General features: G+C 36.6%; 1 pseudogene; it reads right to left on the reverse strand.

Moving 5' to 3' along the window:
• Positions 1–4,344: 4,344 nt before the first annotated feature.
• LOC119874680 lies at positions 4,345–4,803 on the reverse strand (annotated as a pseudogene).
• Between the last annotated feature and the right edge of the window lie 12,297 nt (positions 4,804–17,100).

The raw sequence follows: 17,100 nt of genomic DNA on the forward strand, positions 1-17,100 counted from the left end.
ATCTCATTTACCATTTAAAGCATTAACCTGGGCACCTGGGTGGCTCAGTTGGTTAAGCATTTGCCTTCTGCTCAGGTCATGATCTCGGGATCCTGGGATTGAGCCCCACCTTGAGCTCCCTCTCAATGGGGAGTCTGCTTCTCCTTCTCCTTCTGTTCCTCCTCCCTGCCTTTGCTTTCTCTGTCTCCAAATAAATAAGTAAAATCTTCTTAAATACATAAGTAAATAAATAAATAACCCACAGAAATAAGTAGTTTTCTCATATAAAAGCCACAGCTTGAAAAATATGTCAAACTAAAAGGTCCACTAGCAATTGTCAAAACTATTAACATCTCTAGATATAAACTCAACATGAAATGAGCTTGTACTATGTGAAGAAATATTTAAAATATTACTCAGAGACCCAAAGGTGGCATAAACAAATACAATGTGTGTCATGTTCTGCATAGTAATATCAGAATAATAAAAATGCCATTTCTCCATATGTTTAACCATAAATATTATAAAATTCCAATAAAAATAAAAATGGTGCTTTGTGGGAAGGAGATGAAACAGCAAATCTGGTTTTAAAGGTCATAAGAAAAAGTAAATCGGAATGATCAGCCAAGACTTTCTAATAAATAGAGTAATAGTGATAGGGCAAAGGGGGTTAACCCTACCAGATATTAAAGCATAATATAAAGATGCTTAGATCAAAGTCAAAACTCTCAAAATAGCCTCTGAGCAATTCTGGGATTTAATAATATGTACATTTAAAATCAATGGAAAGAAGAGATGAATGATTTCATAAATTATGTTGGGGAAACTGGACTATCAGATGGGAAAGGAAGCTTTTTTTAAAAAAATAGAGATGATACTCAACTTTATTATTTAAAAAAAACATTCGCCATGTATAATCAATAAAAGTAAAACTTATGTTATACTTACAAACATTACAATTTATCTATGATTTATATAACTTTAGGAAGTTTTGAATTGATATATGTCAAAAAGACCATATTACACTATACTTGGCCTGGAAACTTGAAATATTTTAAAGTTTGGACAGAAATGTAACCCTATATTCCAGCATCAGAAATTGAACAGACTTCTTGCATTATATGATGTTAGGATAGTTTTTGCATTTTCCAGGCTATAAATTTATCAGCAAAGTGGCTTGTATAGTTTCCATGTTAGTTATAAATGATGCAGGGAGTAAAGGGATATATGACTTTGATTTGAGAGATATTTTTCAGAAATACAGTTTGATGATGAGAATTTATTAGCAATATATAGTCCTATTGAATGTTAGTCACTATATTTTCTCACCCTAATACTGATTTTTAAAGTTTTTGAAACATTTAATGTTGCTACATAATTGCATTGATCCAGGAAATAGGAGTTATATACCTCTAAATCTTAAGACAATATATAGAATAATTATAATACTAGTTTTTCTCATTAACTTCTACTTTGGCATAGTGTTACTTATTTCTGGTTGGTCTATATGGCAATTTTTGACATAAGCAAATAATATACAATAAAAATAACAAATTACAATAGTCTACTAGTTAAAACTGCTATGATAAAATTAAGAGACATTTAAATGAAAATTAAGAGAAAAAAATGTGTTTCACACATTGAGTGAATTCAGTTAAGTGCTTGTAAGAAAATACAGAGAAATCAATGATCTTCTAATATAGAAGCAAACACCAGTTAGCTGATAAGACCTAGATATATCAACTAATTGAATCCTAAGCAAGCTCATCTGATTCTAACTAATCTTTACATGAGCTTACTCAGTACATGCTCAGAAATTCTTAAATGGTTTCATTTTTAAAGATTTGCAAATCATCATATTGCTAGAGAAATTTGAAACCTAGGCCATTTTTACCTCGGCAAATCACACCTTTTCAAATATGTTTTTCTTTTAAAGATGTATTTATTTATTTTAGACAGAGAGAACACAAGTGGGAGGAGGAGCAGAGGAAGAGACTGTTCAAGCAGGCTCCCCCGAGGAGCGTGGAGTCCGATGCAGGGCTCCATATCACGGTCCATGAGATCATGACCTGAACAGAAACCAAGAGCCAGAGGCTTAATCGACTGAGCCTCCCATGCACCCCCTCCCTTCACATCTTAATAAAAGGATTCACAAGTCAAAAGTTGGCAAATGCAACACCAGACTGAACAACCACAAGTGTTTGTTCACCATTGTGTCCTAGAGCTAAATCTAGAACTAAGCTTACATTTATTCAATGTAAGAATATATGAATGATTGAAGGAGGGAATAAAGAAATGAAGCTTCACCAACATGACTTGACATAAGATATGCTCCAATTAATTACAAATTACATGTTGTAATAAACAGTAACTTGTCCTAAATAGAATTTTACTATCAGCTACAGAATTTAAAATATTAATGTGTTCCTAATAAATTTCTTTATAGGTCCTAAGTTTCCAGTGTAGTAATGAAGCAAATAATGCAGTAAGTCTTGAAAAAAAACCTGCTGAATGGCTCAAAGTTTATGTGTGGCAGCAACAGAGCCAGGACCCAAATTTTCACAATGTTTTTAATATCCTTTAATGCTTTTGAGGATAATTACCAAGTATTTTGAAAAGGAATAAATTTTATGTAAAGGTCATATTATTTCATAAAGTTTTAGTTCACATCTATATGTTTTATTATCCTCATTATCTATTCTTTTCTACTTCGTTTTGTTTTACTATATAAAAAAGCAATTAAAAGTAAAAAGCAGACCGATGAGTAACACATTTCTTGCAAACATTGATTCATAATATTGATTATGTTTCAAGGTCTTCATATATTAAGGAATTAAAAGTAGAAAAGGAGTTTTTTTTTCTTTATCCCCAGTTATCTTGCATGATGGATACAGTGCCATACTTTATTGATTAAAGGAAGCCTATAACAAGAATTCACATTACACTTTGTATTTTAAATAGTCAAGCTGAAATTATGCATTATATGTATGTCTTTGTTATTTACTGAGCAGTGTTAATGTTCAGAGACTGGTTATGTTATCAGAGGCTGGTCTGATGTGTAGCAAGAAGACTGATCCAAAGGGAAAGAAATTGGATATAGACACTTCTGTTAAAACGTGAACTTTCTCAAGCATCATGAATTGATGACCAGATACTTTTGAATGGAATTTTCTTTCTTTCTCTTTCTTTCTTTCTTTCTTTCTTTCTTTCTTTCTTTCTTTCTTTCTTTCTTTCTTTCTTTCTTCTTCTTTCTTTTTCTTTCTTCTTCTTCTTCTTCTTCTTCTTCTTCTTCTTCTTCTTCTTCTTCTTCTTCTTCTTCTTCTTTCTTTCTTTTCTTTCCTTCTTTCTTTCTTTCTTTTTCTTTCTTTCTTCTTTCTTTTTCAGATTTTATTTCTTTTGGGTGGGAAGGCAGGAGAGGCAGAGGGAGAGAGAATCTCAAACAAACTCCATGCTGAGCATGAAGCCAGATATGTGACTCAATCTTACAACCTTGAGATCACAACCTGAGGGGAAATCAAGAGTCAGATGTTTAAATGATTGAGCCACCCAGGCTCCCCAGGATTCTATATCTTTCTATTGGGATCTTCTTAATACATGCAGTATGATCTTTATGATAACAATTATATCTGAAAGAAATATCCAGAACTTTAGCATGAAAAAGTCAACATAATGACAAATAAAGTTCTATAAAACAACTTCCAAACTGTTCATAGGATCCCTTCACATTTTTTCTTATATTAGAGAACTAGATATTGTATCTAATACAGTCGTAAGTCCAAAATCAATGGAAATACATCGCCATGATTAAGCTAACTGCAATAGTAATTTCAGCTTTGTAAGCTTTCTTAGTGACCCTTAATTTTTCATGCACATGTTACTTTAAAATATATTAAATTGTACAAGTGTATCAGTGTTATGAAAACAGCTGTCCATTTAAAATTAGACGATGACCCACAAGGAAAGCCATTATAATCAAAAGTTAAAATTACACAAATTTCTCTTTAATCGTATTACGTTTCTATTCTTCAGTACTACATGAACTACTTATTTCATAAAGTAATTATATTTGCATATGGTTCTCTCATAAAAAATATTATATATCTTTTTTAAAAAAATGATACCAACCAGATATTGTCCGGTGAATTCGTTCTCTTTTATGTTTAAGTAGTATTGACTTAAATTTTCAAATTTCATTGCAAATGGAAGTCTACATTCATCATCAAGATTTCTTCAGATACTCATGGATGTTTGTTCTCTTGCTTACCTTTGCCATTGGATTGTTTTTCTATGAATGTTCTCTCTGCTTTTTATGATTTTTGGAGAGGGATAACTATTTTCTTCAGGGCTTTGGGCAGATGTCTAGTCTCAGAACTTCCGGAATTGCTTCCTGGTGCCAGGCCTTCCTGACTTTGAGCACACTGAAATGTAAAGTCTTGTTCGAGGGCTAGCACTGTCCCACCATGGCAGTGCCACCAATCTGGACATCCCTGAAACAGGAGAACAGGTGCACGGACATGTTCTTTTGGTGTTTCTCAAAGTGGTTGTACTTATGGATGTAGTGGAGGCAGTCTTGGTGGGTAACACTGGTCTTCTGCATCTTCTTCTGGGTCACCACACCAAACAATCCACCCTTGGATGGAAATTACCAGTAAAAGGGCATTTCTTGTCAATATTTGTGCCCTCAATGGCCTCCTTGATCATCTCAAAGCCCAAATCAGTGTTTTTGAAGAGCTTTTCCTTGTCATTTTCTACAAGCAGGGCACTCTTATTTCAAAACATATTTGGCTGCTTTTGGTGGGGCCACTCAGTCTGAATGTCCGCCATCTTCCTGGCCACCTGAAAAAAGGATCTTTTTATATTGTAGGTGTAATCCATAATTCAGTGTTTTCATTAATCTCCTCATGTACTATGACCATTTTTACACATTCACCCATTTAGTGATGATATTAAAGATGGAAGAAGTTATTTAAAATGTGACTAGTTACCCACAATATATCAAAAAGGTAAACAAGGTAAACAGTTCATATCTAGAATATGTAACAAACTTTCAAATCAGTAAGAATAATTATTCATAATCAGATAAATACATAAATTAAAATGTGTTTTCCCTTTACAGGTATTAGAATAGCAAAACACAAGGGCACCTGCGTGGCTCAGTCAGTTGAGCATCTGACTCTTCATTTTGGCTCAGGTCATGATTTCAGGGTCCTGGGAAGGACTACATTCAGCAGGATGTCTGCTGAGGATTTCTCTCCTTTTCCCCTCCCCTGCTCACTCTCTCTGTTCCCCTCAAAAAAAAAAAAAATCAACCTTAAAAAAAAAAAGAATAGCAAAACACAGACACCTGGATAATGCCAAATACTGTTAAGGATTTGGAGACTCAGGAACATATCCCTGATAAAAGAGTAACTGGTACAGCATTGCAGAGCAACCTGCTCTCATGGAGTTGTCCCCCACCAATAAGATGGAGAATGAGTTGAATCAGAGAGATAGAGAGCGATAGATGATAGATAGATGATAGATAGATAGATAGATAGATGATAGATAGATAGATAGATAGATAGATAGATAGATAGATAGATAGATGATAGATAGATGATAGATAGATAGATAGATAGATAGATAGATAGATGATAGAGATAGAGTAGTGAAAAGGAAATTAGTTTTTTTTTTATTTTTATGAAATCACATGGCCAGTTTAGGAGCAATTCACTGCAACTCTACACCCCATAGGGCTCCTGAACTCATAGCCATCCCCTTCCCCCTAGCCTTCTATCTTTCATCTCTTTGTGTATTGTTTCTTACACTGCACATCAGTGAAATTGTTCAAAATTTCCTGTTAGGAATAGCTTTATCAAGTCTCTCCTTTTTTTCTTTTTAATTTTTTAATAGCCCCTTGGCTTATACCTTTGGTTCCTCATCTTCTGACAGAGTTTATCTGCTACTTTACCAAAGGAAAGGAATTTCTTCGTAAAAGATCTCTCCTCTGTCAATAAAATAGAAATTTTACCATTTGGGGGGGGGGGGTTATTTCGTAAAAAACATTCTTCTATTCATTACTGGAAAGTTCTCCAAGGAATTAAAGATACAGTTATTGTAACTAATATAAAGAAGCTATAATTCAAAGTACCAAAGTACTGATTTAAAGTTTAGATGCAGGGGTACCGGGGTGGCTGAGTCGGTTGGGCATCTGCTCAGGTCATGATCCTGGAGTCCTGGGATCAAGCCCCGCTGTTGGGCTCCCTGCTCGGCAGGCAGTCTACTTCTTCCTCTCCCTCTGACCCTCCCCCAGTTCATGCTCTCTCTCTCTCTCAGATAAATAAATAAAATATTTTTAAAATAGAAATAATAAATAAACTTTAGGTGCATTCTATAGAATAAACATTTATGGCATTTTTAAACCATTTTTAAAAAATAAAACATAATCTATTAAGGAATTACTTTTACAGGGCAGGTTGCAATAGAAACATTCATTCTGTTATATCCTATGAATACATTTGGAAAACAAATGATAAATTTTATGTGTGACTCTGCACTAAACATAATCTCAGTCAAAAGATCTTAGGGTTCCTTCATAGATCAGGGCCCATTCCCTCCTTCACACTTAATATAAAGTAGTACAGAAAGACATTAAATTAGTGTAAGGACCAGAAGGCCTTCTTCCCTCCCAGACATGAAAGAAGAGTTCATTAAAATACTCATTCCAAAAAAAAAAAATTTTCATTCCATCGGTATAATGATTATGAGCTTGCAGAGGTGAAACCACTCAGATTTACCCAGCCTGGTCTCTATCATTAATCAAGATTCTCAGAAAAGCAATAGAAGTTTTCAAAACTCACCAAGACTTTGAGTCAACCTTAAAATATCATATTTTTCTTTCAGATCAGAGCAACTCCAACTTTAATATGCACCTAACCTTTGGGTTCTTGTCAAAGTGGAATTCTGATTTATTAGATACTTGATGTGATCTTAAATTTTGCAGTTCTAACAATCCCCAGGTGATGCTGAGGCTGTTCAGTCCATGGACCACACTTCGTAGAAATGATTTAGTAAAAACGACAGAGATACAAATAGTATGTAAATTATAGAGCTCCCTATATGTGCCTAGAGCTCACTTTAGTTTAAAATTTTGGTCTTCATGCATTTCTGTTTTCAGATAATATTTTTTTTTTCTTTTGAAGTGATAGATACAACAGGTGGGTACAAAGGTAGAGCAGAGAGGACTCCTGTAGCATTCCACCAGTTTCTCCCAATGGTTACTTTTTATTTGATTACAGTACAACAGCAAGCCAGAAACTGGATATTGGTACAACTTCTACGTGTGTAGTTGTAGGTCATGTTTTAACACATGTGAGGTTCATGTAACAACCCCTGCAATCACATTATAATTCTATTATTCCATAAAAATGTCCTTTGTGCTATTCCTTTATAGTAAAACCCATGCCCTCCCTCCACCACCCCAATGTCCCTGACAACTGATAACCAGGTATTCATCTCCATATTTTCGTCATATCAAGAATGCTATATAAATGAACTCTCTCAATACGTTACCTTTGAGGATTAGTTTATTTTATTCAGAATAAGTCTCTGGAAATTTTTCCTAATTCCATACCATCAAAAGTTTGGTTCATTTTATCGTTGAGTACTATTCCATGGTAAGGATGTACCACAATTTTGCTTTTTGTTTTTTTGTTTTGTTTTACCCTTTATCTACTGAGAGGCATTTTGGCTGTTCCAGTTTGGGGGGCTATTACAAATATAGCAGCTATGAATACTTGTGTGCATATTTTTGCCTGGACACAGTTTTTATTTTTGAGATAAATGTTCAGGAGTACAATTAGAGGGCCATATAATAAATCTATGGGTATTTTATACTGTAAACTTCCAAACTATTTTTCAAGTGGTTGTATTACTTCCTATTTTCATCAGCAACCTATGAGTGATTTATTCCCTTCGTGTTTTTACAATAATTTCACAATGTCATTTTTTTAGCTGTTCTAATAGAAGTATAATGGCTTCTCATAGTCTAAATTGGCATTTTTCTTAATGCTGATGATGTTTAACATCTTTTCATGTATTTATTGGCTATCCATATATCTTCTTTTTTTTTCTACTTTTTTTTTATTTATATCTCTGAGTTTATTGTTTGTATATACCTCATATGTTCTTTTTAAAAAAAATAAATAAATAAAATTTATTTTTTATTGGTGTTCAATTTACCAACATACAGAATAACCCCCAGTGCCCATCACCCATTCACTTCCACCCCCCACCCTCCTCCCCTTCCACCACCCCTAGTTCGTTTCCCAGAGTTAGGAGTCTTTACGTTCTGTCTCCCTTTCTGATATTTCCCACACATTTCTTCTCCCTTCCCTTATATTCCCTTTCACTATTATTTATATTCCCCAAATGAATGAGAACATAAATGTTTGTCCTTCTCTGACTGACTTACTTCACTCAGCATAATACCCTCCAGTTCCATCCACGTTGAAGCAAATGGTGGGTATTTGTCATTTCTAATGGCTGAGGAATACTCCACTGTATACATAAACCACATCTTCTTTATCCATTCATCTTTTGATGGACACCGAGGCTCCTTCCACAGTTTGGCTATTGTGGACATTGCTGCTAGAAACATCGGGGTGCAGGTGTCCCGGCGTTTCGTTGCATCTGTATCTTTGGGGTAAATCCCCAACAGTGCAATTGCTGGGTCTTAGGGCAGGTCTATTTTTAACTCTTTGAGGAACCTCCACACAGTTTTCCAGAGTGGCTGCACCAGTTCACATTCCCACCAACAGTGTAAGAGGGTTCCCTTTTCTCCGCATCCTCTCCAACATTGTGGTTTCCTGCCTTGTCAATTTTCCCCATTCTCACTGGTGTGAGGTGGTATCTCATTGTGGTTTTGATTTGTATTTCCCTGACAGCAAGTGATGCGGAGCATTTTCTCACGTGCATGTTGGCCATGTCTATGACTTCCTCTGTGAGATTTCTCTTCATGTCTTTTGCCCATTTCATGATTGCATTGTTTGCTTCTTTGGTGTTGAGTTTAATAAGTTCTTTATAGATGTTGGAAACTAGCCCTTTATCTGATACGTCATTTGCAAATATCTTCTCCCATTCTGTAGGTTGTCTTTTAGTTTTGTTGACCGTATCCTTTGCTGTGCAGAAGCTTCTTATCTTGATGAAGTCCCAATAGTTCATTTTTGCTTTTGTTTCTTTTGCCTTCATGGATGTATCTTGCAAGAAGTTACTGTGGCCAAGTTCAAAAAGGGTGTTGCCTGTGTTCTCCTCTAGGATTTTGATGGAATCTTGTCTCACATTTAGATCCTTCATCCATTTTGAGTTTTTCTTTGTGTATTGTGAAAGAGAGTGGTCTAGTTTCATTCTTCTGCATGTGGATGTCCAATTTTCCCAGCACCATTTATTGAAGAGACTGTCTTTCTTCCAATGGAAAGTCGGTCCTCCTTTATCGAATATTAGTTGACCATAAAGTTCAGGGTCCACTTCTGGGTTCTCTATTCTGTTCCATTGATCTATGTGTCTGTTTTTGTGCCAGGACCACACTGTCTTGATGACCACAGTTTTGTAGTACAACCCGAAATCTGGCATTGTGATGCCCCCAGATATGGTTTTCTTTTTTAAAATTCCCCTGGCTATTCGGGGTCTTTTCTGATTCCACACAAATCTTAAAATAACTTGTTCTAACTCTCTGAAGAAAGTCCATGGTATTTTGATAGGGATTGCATTAAACGTGTAAATTGCCCTGGGTAACATTGACATTTTCACAATATTAATTCTACCAATCCATGAGCATGGAATATTTTTCCATCTCTTTGTGTCTTCCTCAATTTCTTTCAGAAGTGTTCTATAGTTTTTAGGGTATAGATCCCTTACCTCTTTGGTTAGGTTGATTCCGAGGTATCTTATGCTTTTGGGTGAAATTGTAAATGGGATTGACTCCTTAATTTCTCTTTCTTCAGTCTCATTGTTAGTGTATAGAAATGCCACTGATTTCTGGCCATTGATTTTGTATCCTGCCACGGTACCAAATTGCTGTATGAGTTCTAGCAATCTTGTGGTGGAGGCTTTTGGGTTTTCTATGTAGAGTATCATGTCATCAGCGACGAGGGAGAGTTTGACTTCTTCTTTGCCAATTTGAATGCCTTTAATATCTTTTTGTTGTCTGATTGCTGAGGCTAGGACTTCCAGTACTATGTTGAATAGCAGTGGTGAGAGTGGACATCCCTGTCTTGTTCCTGATCTTAGGGGAAAGGCTCCCAGTGCTTCCCCATTGAGAATGATATTTGCTGTGGGCTTTTCATAGATGGCTTTTAAGATGTCGAGGAATGTTCCCTCTATCCCTACACTCTGAAGAGTTTTGATCAGGAATGGATGCTGTATTTTGTCAAATGCTTTCTCTGCATCTAATGAGAGGATCATATGGTCCTTGGTTTTTCTCTTGCTGACCTGATGAATCACATTGATTGTTTTACGGGTGTTGAACCAGCCTTGTGTCCCAGGGATAAATCCTACTTGGTCATGGAGAATAATTTTCTTAATGTACTGTTGGATCCTATTGGCCAGTATCTTGTTGAGAATTTTTGCATCCATGTTCATCAGGGATATTGGTCTGTAATTCTGCTTTTTGGTGGGGTCTTTGTCTGGTTTTGGAATTAAGGTGATGCTGGCCTCATAGAACGAATGTGGAAGTACTCCATCTCTTTCTATCTTTCCAAACAGCTTTAGGAGAATAGGTATGGTTTCTTCTTTAAACATTTGCTAGAATTCCCCTGGGAAGCCATCTGGCCCTGGACTCTTGTGTCTTGGGAGGTTTTTGATGACTGCTTCAATTTCCTCCCTGTTTATTGGCCTATTAAGGTTTTCTATTTCTTCCTGTTCCAGTTTTGGTAGTTTGTGGCTTTCCAGGAATGCGTCCATTTCTTCTAGATTGCCTAATTTTTGGCGTATAGCTGTTCATAATATGTTTTTAAAATCGTTTCTATTTCCTTGGTGTTGGTAGTGATCTCTCCTTTCTCATTCATGATTTTATTTTTGAGTCTTCTTTCTTTTCTTTTTAATAAGGCTGGCTAATGGTTTATCTATCTTATTAATTCTTTCAAAGAACCAACTCCTGTTTCTGTTGATCTGTTCCACAGTTTTCCTGGTCTTGATTTCGTTGAGTTCTGTTCGAATCTTTATTAACTCTCTTCTTCTCCTGGGTGTAGGATCTATTTGCTGTTTTTTCTCTAGCTCCTTTATGTGTAAGGTTAGCTTTTGTATTTGAGTTCTTTCCAGTTTTTGAATAGATGCTTGTATTGCGATGTATTTCCCTCTTAGGACTGCTTTTGTTGCATCCCAAAGATTTTGAACGGTTGTATCTTCATTCTCATTAGTTTCCACGAATCTTTTTAATTCTTCCTTAATTTCCTGGTTGACCCTTTCATCTTTAACAGGATGGTCCTTAACCTCCACGTGTTTGAGGTCCTTCCAAACTTCTTGTTGTGATTTAGTTCTAATTTCAAGGCATTATGGTCTGAGAATATGCAGGGGACGATCCCAATCTTTTGGTATCAGTTCAGACCCGATTTGTGACCCAGTATGTGGTCTATTCTGGAGAAAGTTCCATGTGCACTTGAGAAGAATGTGTATTCAGTTGAGTTTGGATGTAAAGTTCTGTAGATATCTGTGAAATCCATCTGGTCCAGTGTATCATTTAAAGCTCTTTATCTCTCCTTCCATTTTGAATGAGAGCCTTGCTGGATAAAGTATTCTTGGTTGCATGTTCTTCTCATTTAGGACCCTGAATATATCCTGCCAGCCCTTTCTGGCCTGCCAGGTCTGTGTGGAGAGGTCTGCTGTTACCCTAATACTCCTCCCCATAAAAGTCAGGGATTTCTTGTCTCTTGCTGCTTTAAGGATCTTCTCTTTATCTTTGGAATTTGTAAGCTTCACTCTTAAATGTCAAGATGTTGAACGGTTTTTATTGATTTTAGGGGGGGGATCTATTTCCTGGATCTGAATGCCTGTTTCCCTTCCCAGATTAGGAAAGTTTTCAGCTATGATTTGTTCAAATACATATTCTGGCCCTCTGTCCCTTTCGGCGCCCTCGGGAACACCAATTAAACATAGGTTTTTCTTCCTCACGCTGTCATTTCCCTTAATCTATCTTCATGGTCTTTTAATTGTTTGTCTCTTTTTTCCTCAGTTTCCCTCTTTGCTATCAACTTGTCTTCTATGTCACTCACTCGTTCTTCCACCTCGTTAACCCTCGTCGTTAGGACTTCTAGTTTGGATTGCATCTCATTCAATTGATTTTTAATTTCTGCCTGATTAGCTCTAAATTCTGCAGTCATGAAGTCTCTTGAGTCCTTTATACTTTTTTCTAGAGCCATCAGTAGCTGTATAATAGTGCTTCTGAATTGGCTTTCTGACATTGAATTGTAATCCAGATTTTGTAACTCTGTGGGAGAGAGGACTGTTTCTGATTCTTTCTTTTGAGGTGAGGTTTTCCTTCTAGTCATTTTGCTCAGTGCAGAGTGGCCAAAAGCGAGTTGTATTGGGAAAAGGAGAAAAAGAGAGGAGAGAAAGAAGGAAAGAAAAGAGAAAGAGAAAAAATAAAAAAGGAGAAAAAAAAAAGAAGAAAAAGGGAAAGAAAAAGAAAGAAAGGGAAAAAAAGGGTGGGGGATGGAAACAAATCAAAAAGCAAAACAAACCGAAAGAAAACAAAACAACAACAACAACAATAACAACAACAACAACAACAACAACAAAAAAACACGGGGGAGTATCTTCTGATTCTGTGTACTTTAAGTCCCTTGGCTTCTCCTGGAAGTTGTCAGTCTAGCTGGTGTTCTGGGGGAGGGGCCTGTTGTGCTGATTCTCAGGTGTTAGCAGTTGGGGGAGCTGCTGTGCCCCTGCCTGGTGCAGGGCTCAGTGGGGGCTGTTCACCCCGTGAGGCCCCAGGAGGAACAACCGCAGTGGCGGGGCCAGCTCTGCAGCCCTGGAGTCAGCTCCTGCAATAACTACAAAGCTCTCCGTGTGCAGGGCCTGGAGGCTCCAGGGCGGGGCCGCTGATCTGCTCAGCTGGGGCAGGAGCGTCCTCGCTGTCCTGGGCCCTCCCGGCCTCTGTCTGTCCCGGGGGAGGCCGGATCCTGGGCTGTGTCCCGGCGCCCTGTGCTCCGGGGCCTGCGCTGTTGGATTCGCGCTCCCGCCCCGCAGCCCCCTCCGCGGAGCCTCTTCCTCCGCCCGAGCCCCTCCGAGCTGCTCCGGGTCCCGCCGTGCGCGCTGCAGCCCTTAGGGAGCTCGGCGCACTCTCCCGGGGCGCAGGTGACTGTTAGTGTCCCCGGGAGCCCGAGGGCATCCCCGCCCTCCTGGGTCCTGCTCTAACTCCCTGCGAGCCTCTTTCCCCCGGGAAGGTCGGTGCAGCTCCTGCTCCTCCGGGACGGGGCTCCCCTGTCCTGGGGACACTCGCCCCGGCCTCAGCCTGGCTCCTCGCGGGGCCCCTCCCCCCCTTGGCCGCCTTTTATTTCTTTATTTCTTTTCCCCCGTCTTCCTACCTTGATAGAAGCTGAACTCTTCTCACTGTTGCATTCCAGGTGTTCTCTCTTTAATTCTCAGGCCGAATTCATAGATTTTCAGGAAAATTTGAAGGTTTTCTAGGTAATTTGGTGGGGACAGGTGATTTGGAGACCCTACTCTCCCCGTCATCTTGCCTCCATATATCTTCTTAAGTAAAATATCTCTTCATAACTTTTGTCCAATTTTTAATTGGATCATTTTTGTTTGTTTTTAATAGTTGAATGTTGAGAGTTCTTTATATAATCTAGATACTAGTCTTTTGGTAAATATTCAAATCCTTTCTTTTCCCTCCTGTCTATAGCTTGTCTTTTCATCCTTTTAACAGTGTATTTCACAGAGCAAATGTTTTAAAATTGGGGTCAGATCCAACTATTTTTTTTCTTTTTTGCATCATGCTTTTAATGCAGGTCTAACAACTCTCTGCTACTTGTAGATTTTAAATATTTTCCTATTCATTCATCTAGAAGTTTTATGATTTGACATTTTATATCTAAATCTATGATCTATTTTGTGCAAATTGTTGCAAAAAGGAAAGATTCAAGAGTCTAATATTTATTAGTTTTGCTTTGTTTTAGATTTTACATATAAGTAACATCATTTGTTATTTGTCTGTGTGACTTTTTTTTTATTTGGCATAATACCCTCTACATCCATCCATGTTGTTGCAATGCTAAGATCTCATTCTACTTTTGGCTGAGTAACACACACACACACACACACACACACATCTTCTTTATCTTTATCTATTGATGGAAACTTGGGATGTTTCCATGTCTTGCCTATTATAAAGAATGCAGTAAACATAAGGGTGCATCTATCTTTTCAAATTAGTATTTTAATTCCATTGGGTGAATGCCCAGTAGAGGAATTACTGGATCTAATGGTATTTCTACTTTTAATTTCTTGAGGAATCTCTGTACTCCTTCCCATAATGTCTGCACCAATTCACATTCCCATCAACAGTGCACAGAGGTTCCCTTTTCCTCCACATCTTCACTGACTATTATTTCTTGTGTTTTTGACACTAGCCATACTGACTGGTATGAAGTGATATATCACTGTGGTTTGATTTGCCTTTTCCTGTTGATAAATGATGCATCATTTCATGTGTCTGTTGGCCATCTGTATGTCTTCCTTAGAGAAATGTCTATTCGACTCCTCTATCCATTCCTTAATCGGATTGTTTGGGGAGGTGAGTGGCAGGATGAGCAAAATAGATTAAGAGAATTAAGATTATAAACCTCCAGTTATAAAGTAAATAAGTCACAGAAATGGAAAGTACACCATAAGGAATATAGTCAGTAATATTTTAATAATGTTATATGGTGACAGATAGTCATTACAATTATTATGGACAACAGTTTAATCAGTATGCTGTACATATTAAATAAAATCTAGTCTAAAAGCTCCAACAAAGGATGAGTTTTAAGTCAGGTTCCTTTCTTATCTTCTCTTTTATTTTCTTTTTTCTTTTTCATTTTTCTCTTACTGTGGATATCCAATTGCTCTATCATCATTTATTATCACTTCTCCATAGAATTGCTCTTGAGCTTTTGCAAATTATCAGTTGGCCATACCTCTGTGAGCTATTGATGAGATCTTTATTTAGTTCAACTGACTTGTAAGTCCATCCTTCATTTAATATCACATAGTCTTCATTACTGTAGCCATATCATAAGTCATGAATCTTGAGTGACTCCTCCTAATCCACTTTTGTTCAAAAAGTTAAGCATCCAACACTTGGTTTTAGCTCAGGTCATGATCTCATGGGTTGTGGGATTGAGTCCCATGTCAGGATCTGTGCTTAGGAAGGAGTCTGCTTGAAGAACCTCTCTTTCTGCTCCTCCCTTCATTCACACACATACTCTCTCTCTCTTAAATAAATAAGTAAATTAAAAAAAAAAAAAAGAAAAAAGAAAACTTGAATTAAAACTTGATCAATTAGGGGATATTTTACAGCTCTACTATGCTGAAGCTTCCAATCAATGAATAAATATGATTATCCACTTATTTAAGTCTCTATTTCAGTGGCATTTTGTATATGTCTTGCACACATTTTGTAAGATTTACATCCAGGTAATGCTAATTTAAGGAATTATAAGTGATATTATATTTTCAATTTCATTTTCCACATGCTCATTGTGAGTATATAGAAATAAACTTATGTTTTATATGCTGTTTTATATGCTGATGTTATATCCTGTGAACTTTTTTTTCTTCTTCTTCTTGGAATAAGTTGAGTGATGTTCCCTCCACTTCATTTTTTCTGGAAGAGAATCTGTAGGATTGATGTTCTCTCTCTCTCTCTCTCTCTCTCTCTCTCTATATATATATATATATATATATATATATTTATATATACCCTTTATATATAAAGGGTATATATAAAATATATATAAATATATATATTTACCCTTTACATGTCTTCTTTTAATTTTGACAATTTTATCATTTTTTTCAAAGAATTCGCTTTCATTCTTTTTTTTTTTCAATTTAATTGCAATTTTTGCTCATATTTTGATTACATCTTTTCTTCTGTTTCACTTTGACTTACTTTATTTTGCTTATTTGAGGCCTTTACTCTTGGCTAATGTAAGCATTTAAGGCTATAGGTTTCCAATTCAATACTGCTTTTAGGTGTTTGGCATATATCTTGAGATATTGTATTTTCATTCAGTTTAATCTGGTTTCAAATTCCTTTTGATTTTTAGATTTTTGGTCTAGAATGTATAATTTTTTTAAGATTTTATCTATTTATTTAACTGACAGAGAGAGAGAGAGAGAGAGAGCACAAGCAGAGGGGGTGGCAGACAGAGGGAGAAGCAGACTCCTTGATGAGCAGGAAGCCCAATGTGGGGCTTGATCCCAGGACCCTGAGATCATAACCTGACCTGAAGGCAGACACTTAACTTACTGAGCCACCCAGGTGGCCCCTAGTGTATGAATTAGTTTCCAAATATTTGGAATGTTTTCTGTTCTTTCTGTTATTAACTTATCATTTGATTCATTGTGGTCAGAAAACACATTCTATAGGATTTAAATTATTTTAACTTTGTTGAAGCTTGTTTAATGGCCCAGGATATGGTCTATTTCTGTAAAACTTCCTCCGTGGTCACTTATTTTGAATGCTTATTTTGTTGTTGGTATATGGGGTGCTTATAAATCTTGATTGGTGGTGTTTTTGAGTTGATATCATTGCTGATTTTCTGTCTAGTTGTTCTTTCAGTTTTTGAAAGAGTGCCATTGATATCTCCAATTAGAATTTTAGATTTTTCTATTTATGCCTTCAGTCATGTCTCTTTAACTCATTATCACTTTGTGGCAGAAAATACTCCCATTAGTTCAACTTGGGAACATTTCTCTGACAGACCAAAGCCCACATCCACCGTGTGCCATTTTGGTGATTCTTTTTCACTGCCTGCCTAGTTACAATCAAAAATTAAAAAAAAAAAAAAAAAAACAACCACCAACAGAGAAGTTAATTCTTTGCTTTCCTTGCTATAAATACTTCATCAAATAACATAGGTTGAGAGGCTGATACAT

Source organism: Canis lupus, chromosome 16, assembly GCF_011100685.1.
Source record: "Canis lupus familiaris isolate Mischka breed German Shepherd chromosome 16, alternate assembly UU_Cfam_GSD_1.0, whole genome shotgun sequence".
Lineage (NCBI taxonomy): Eukaryota > Metazoa > Chordata > Mammalia > Carnivora > Canidae > Canis > Canis lupus.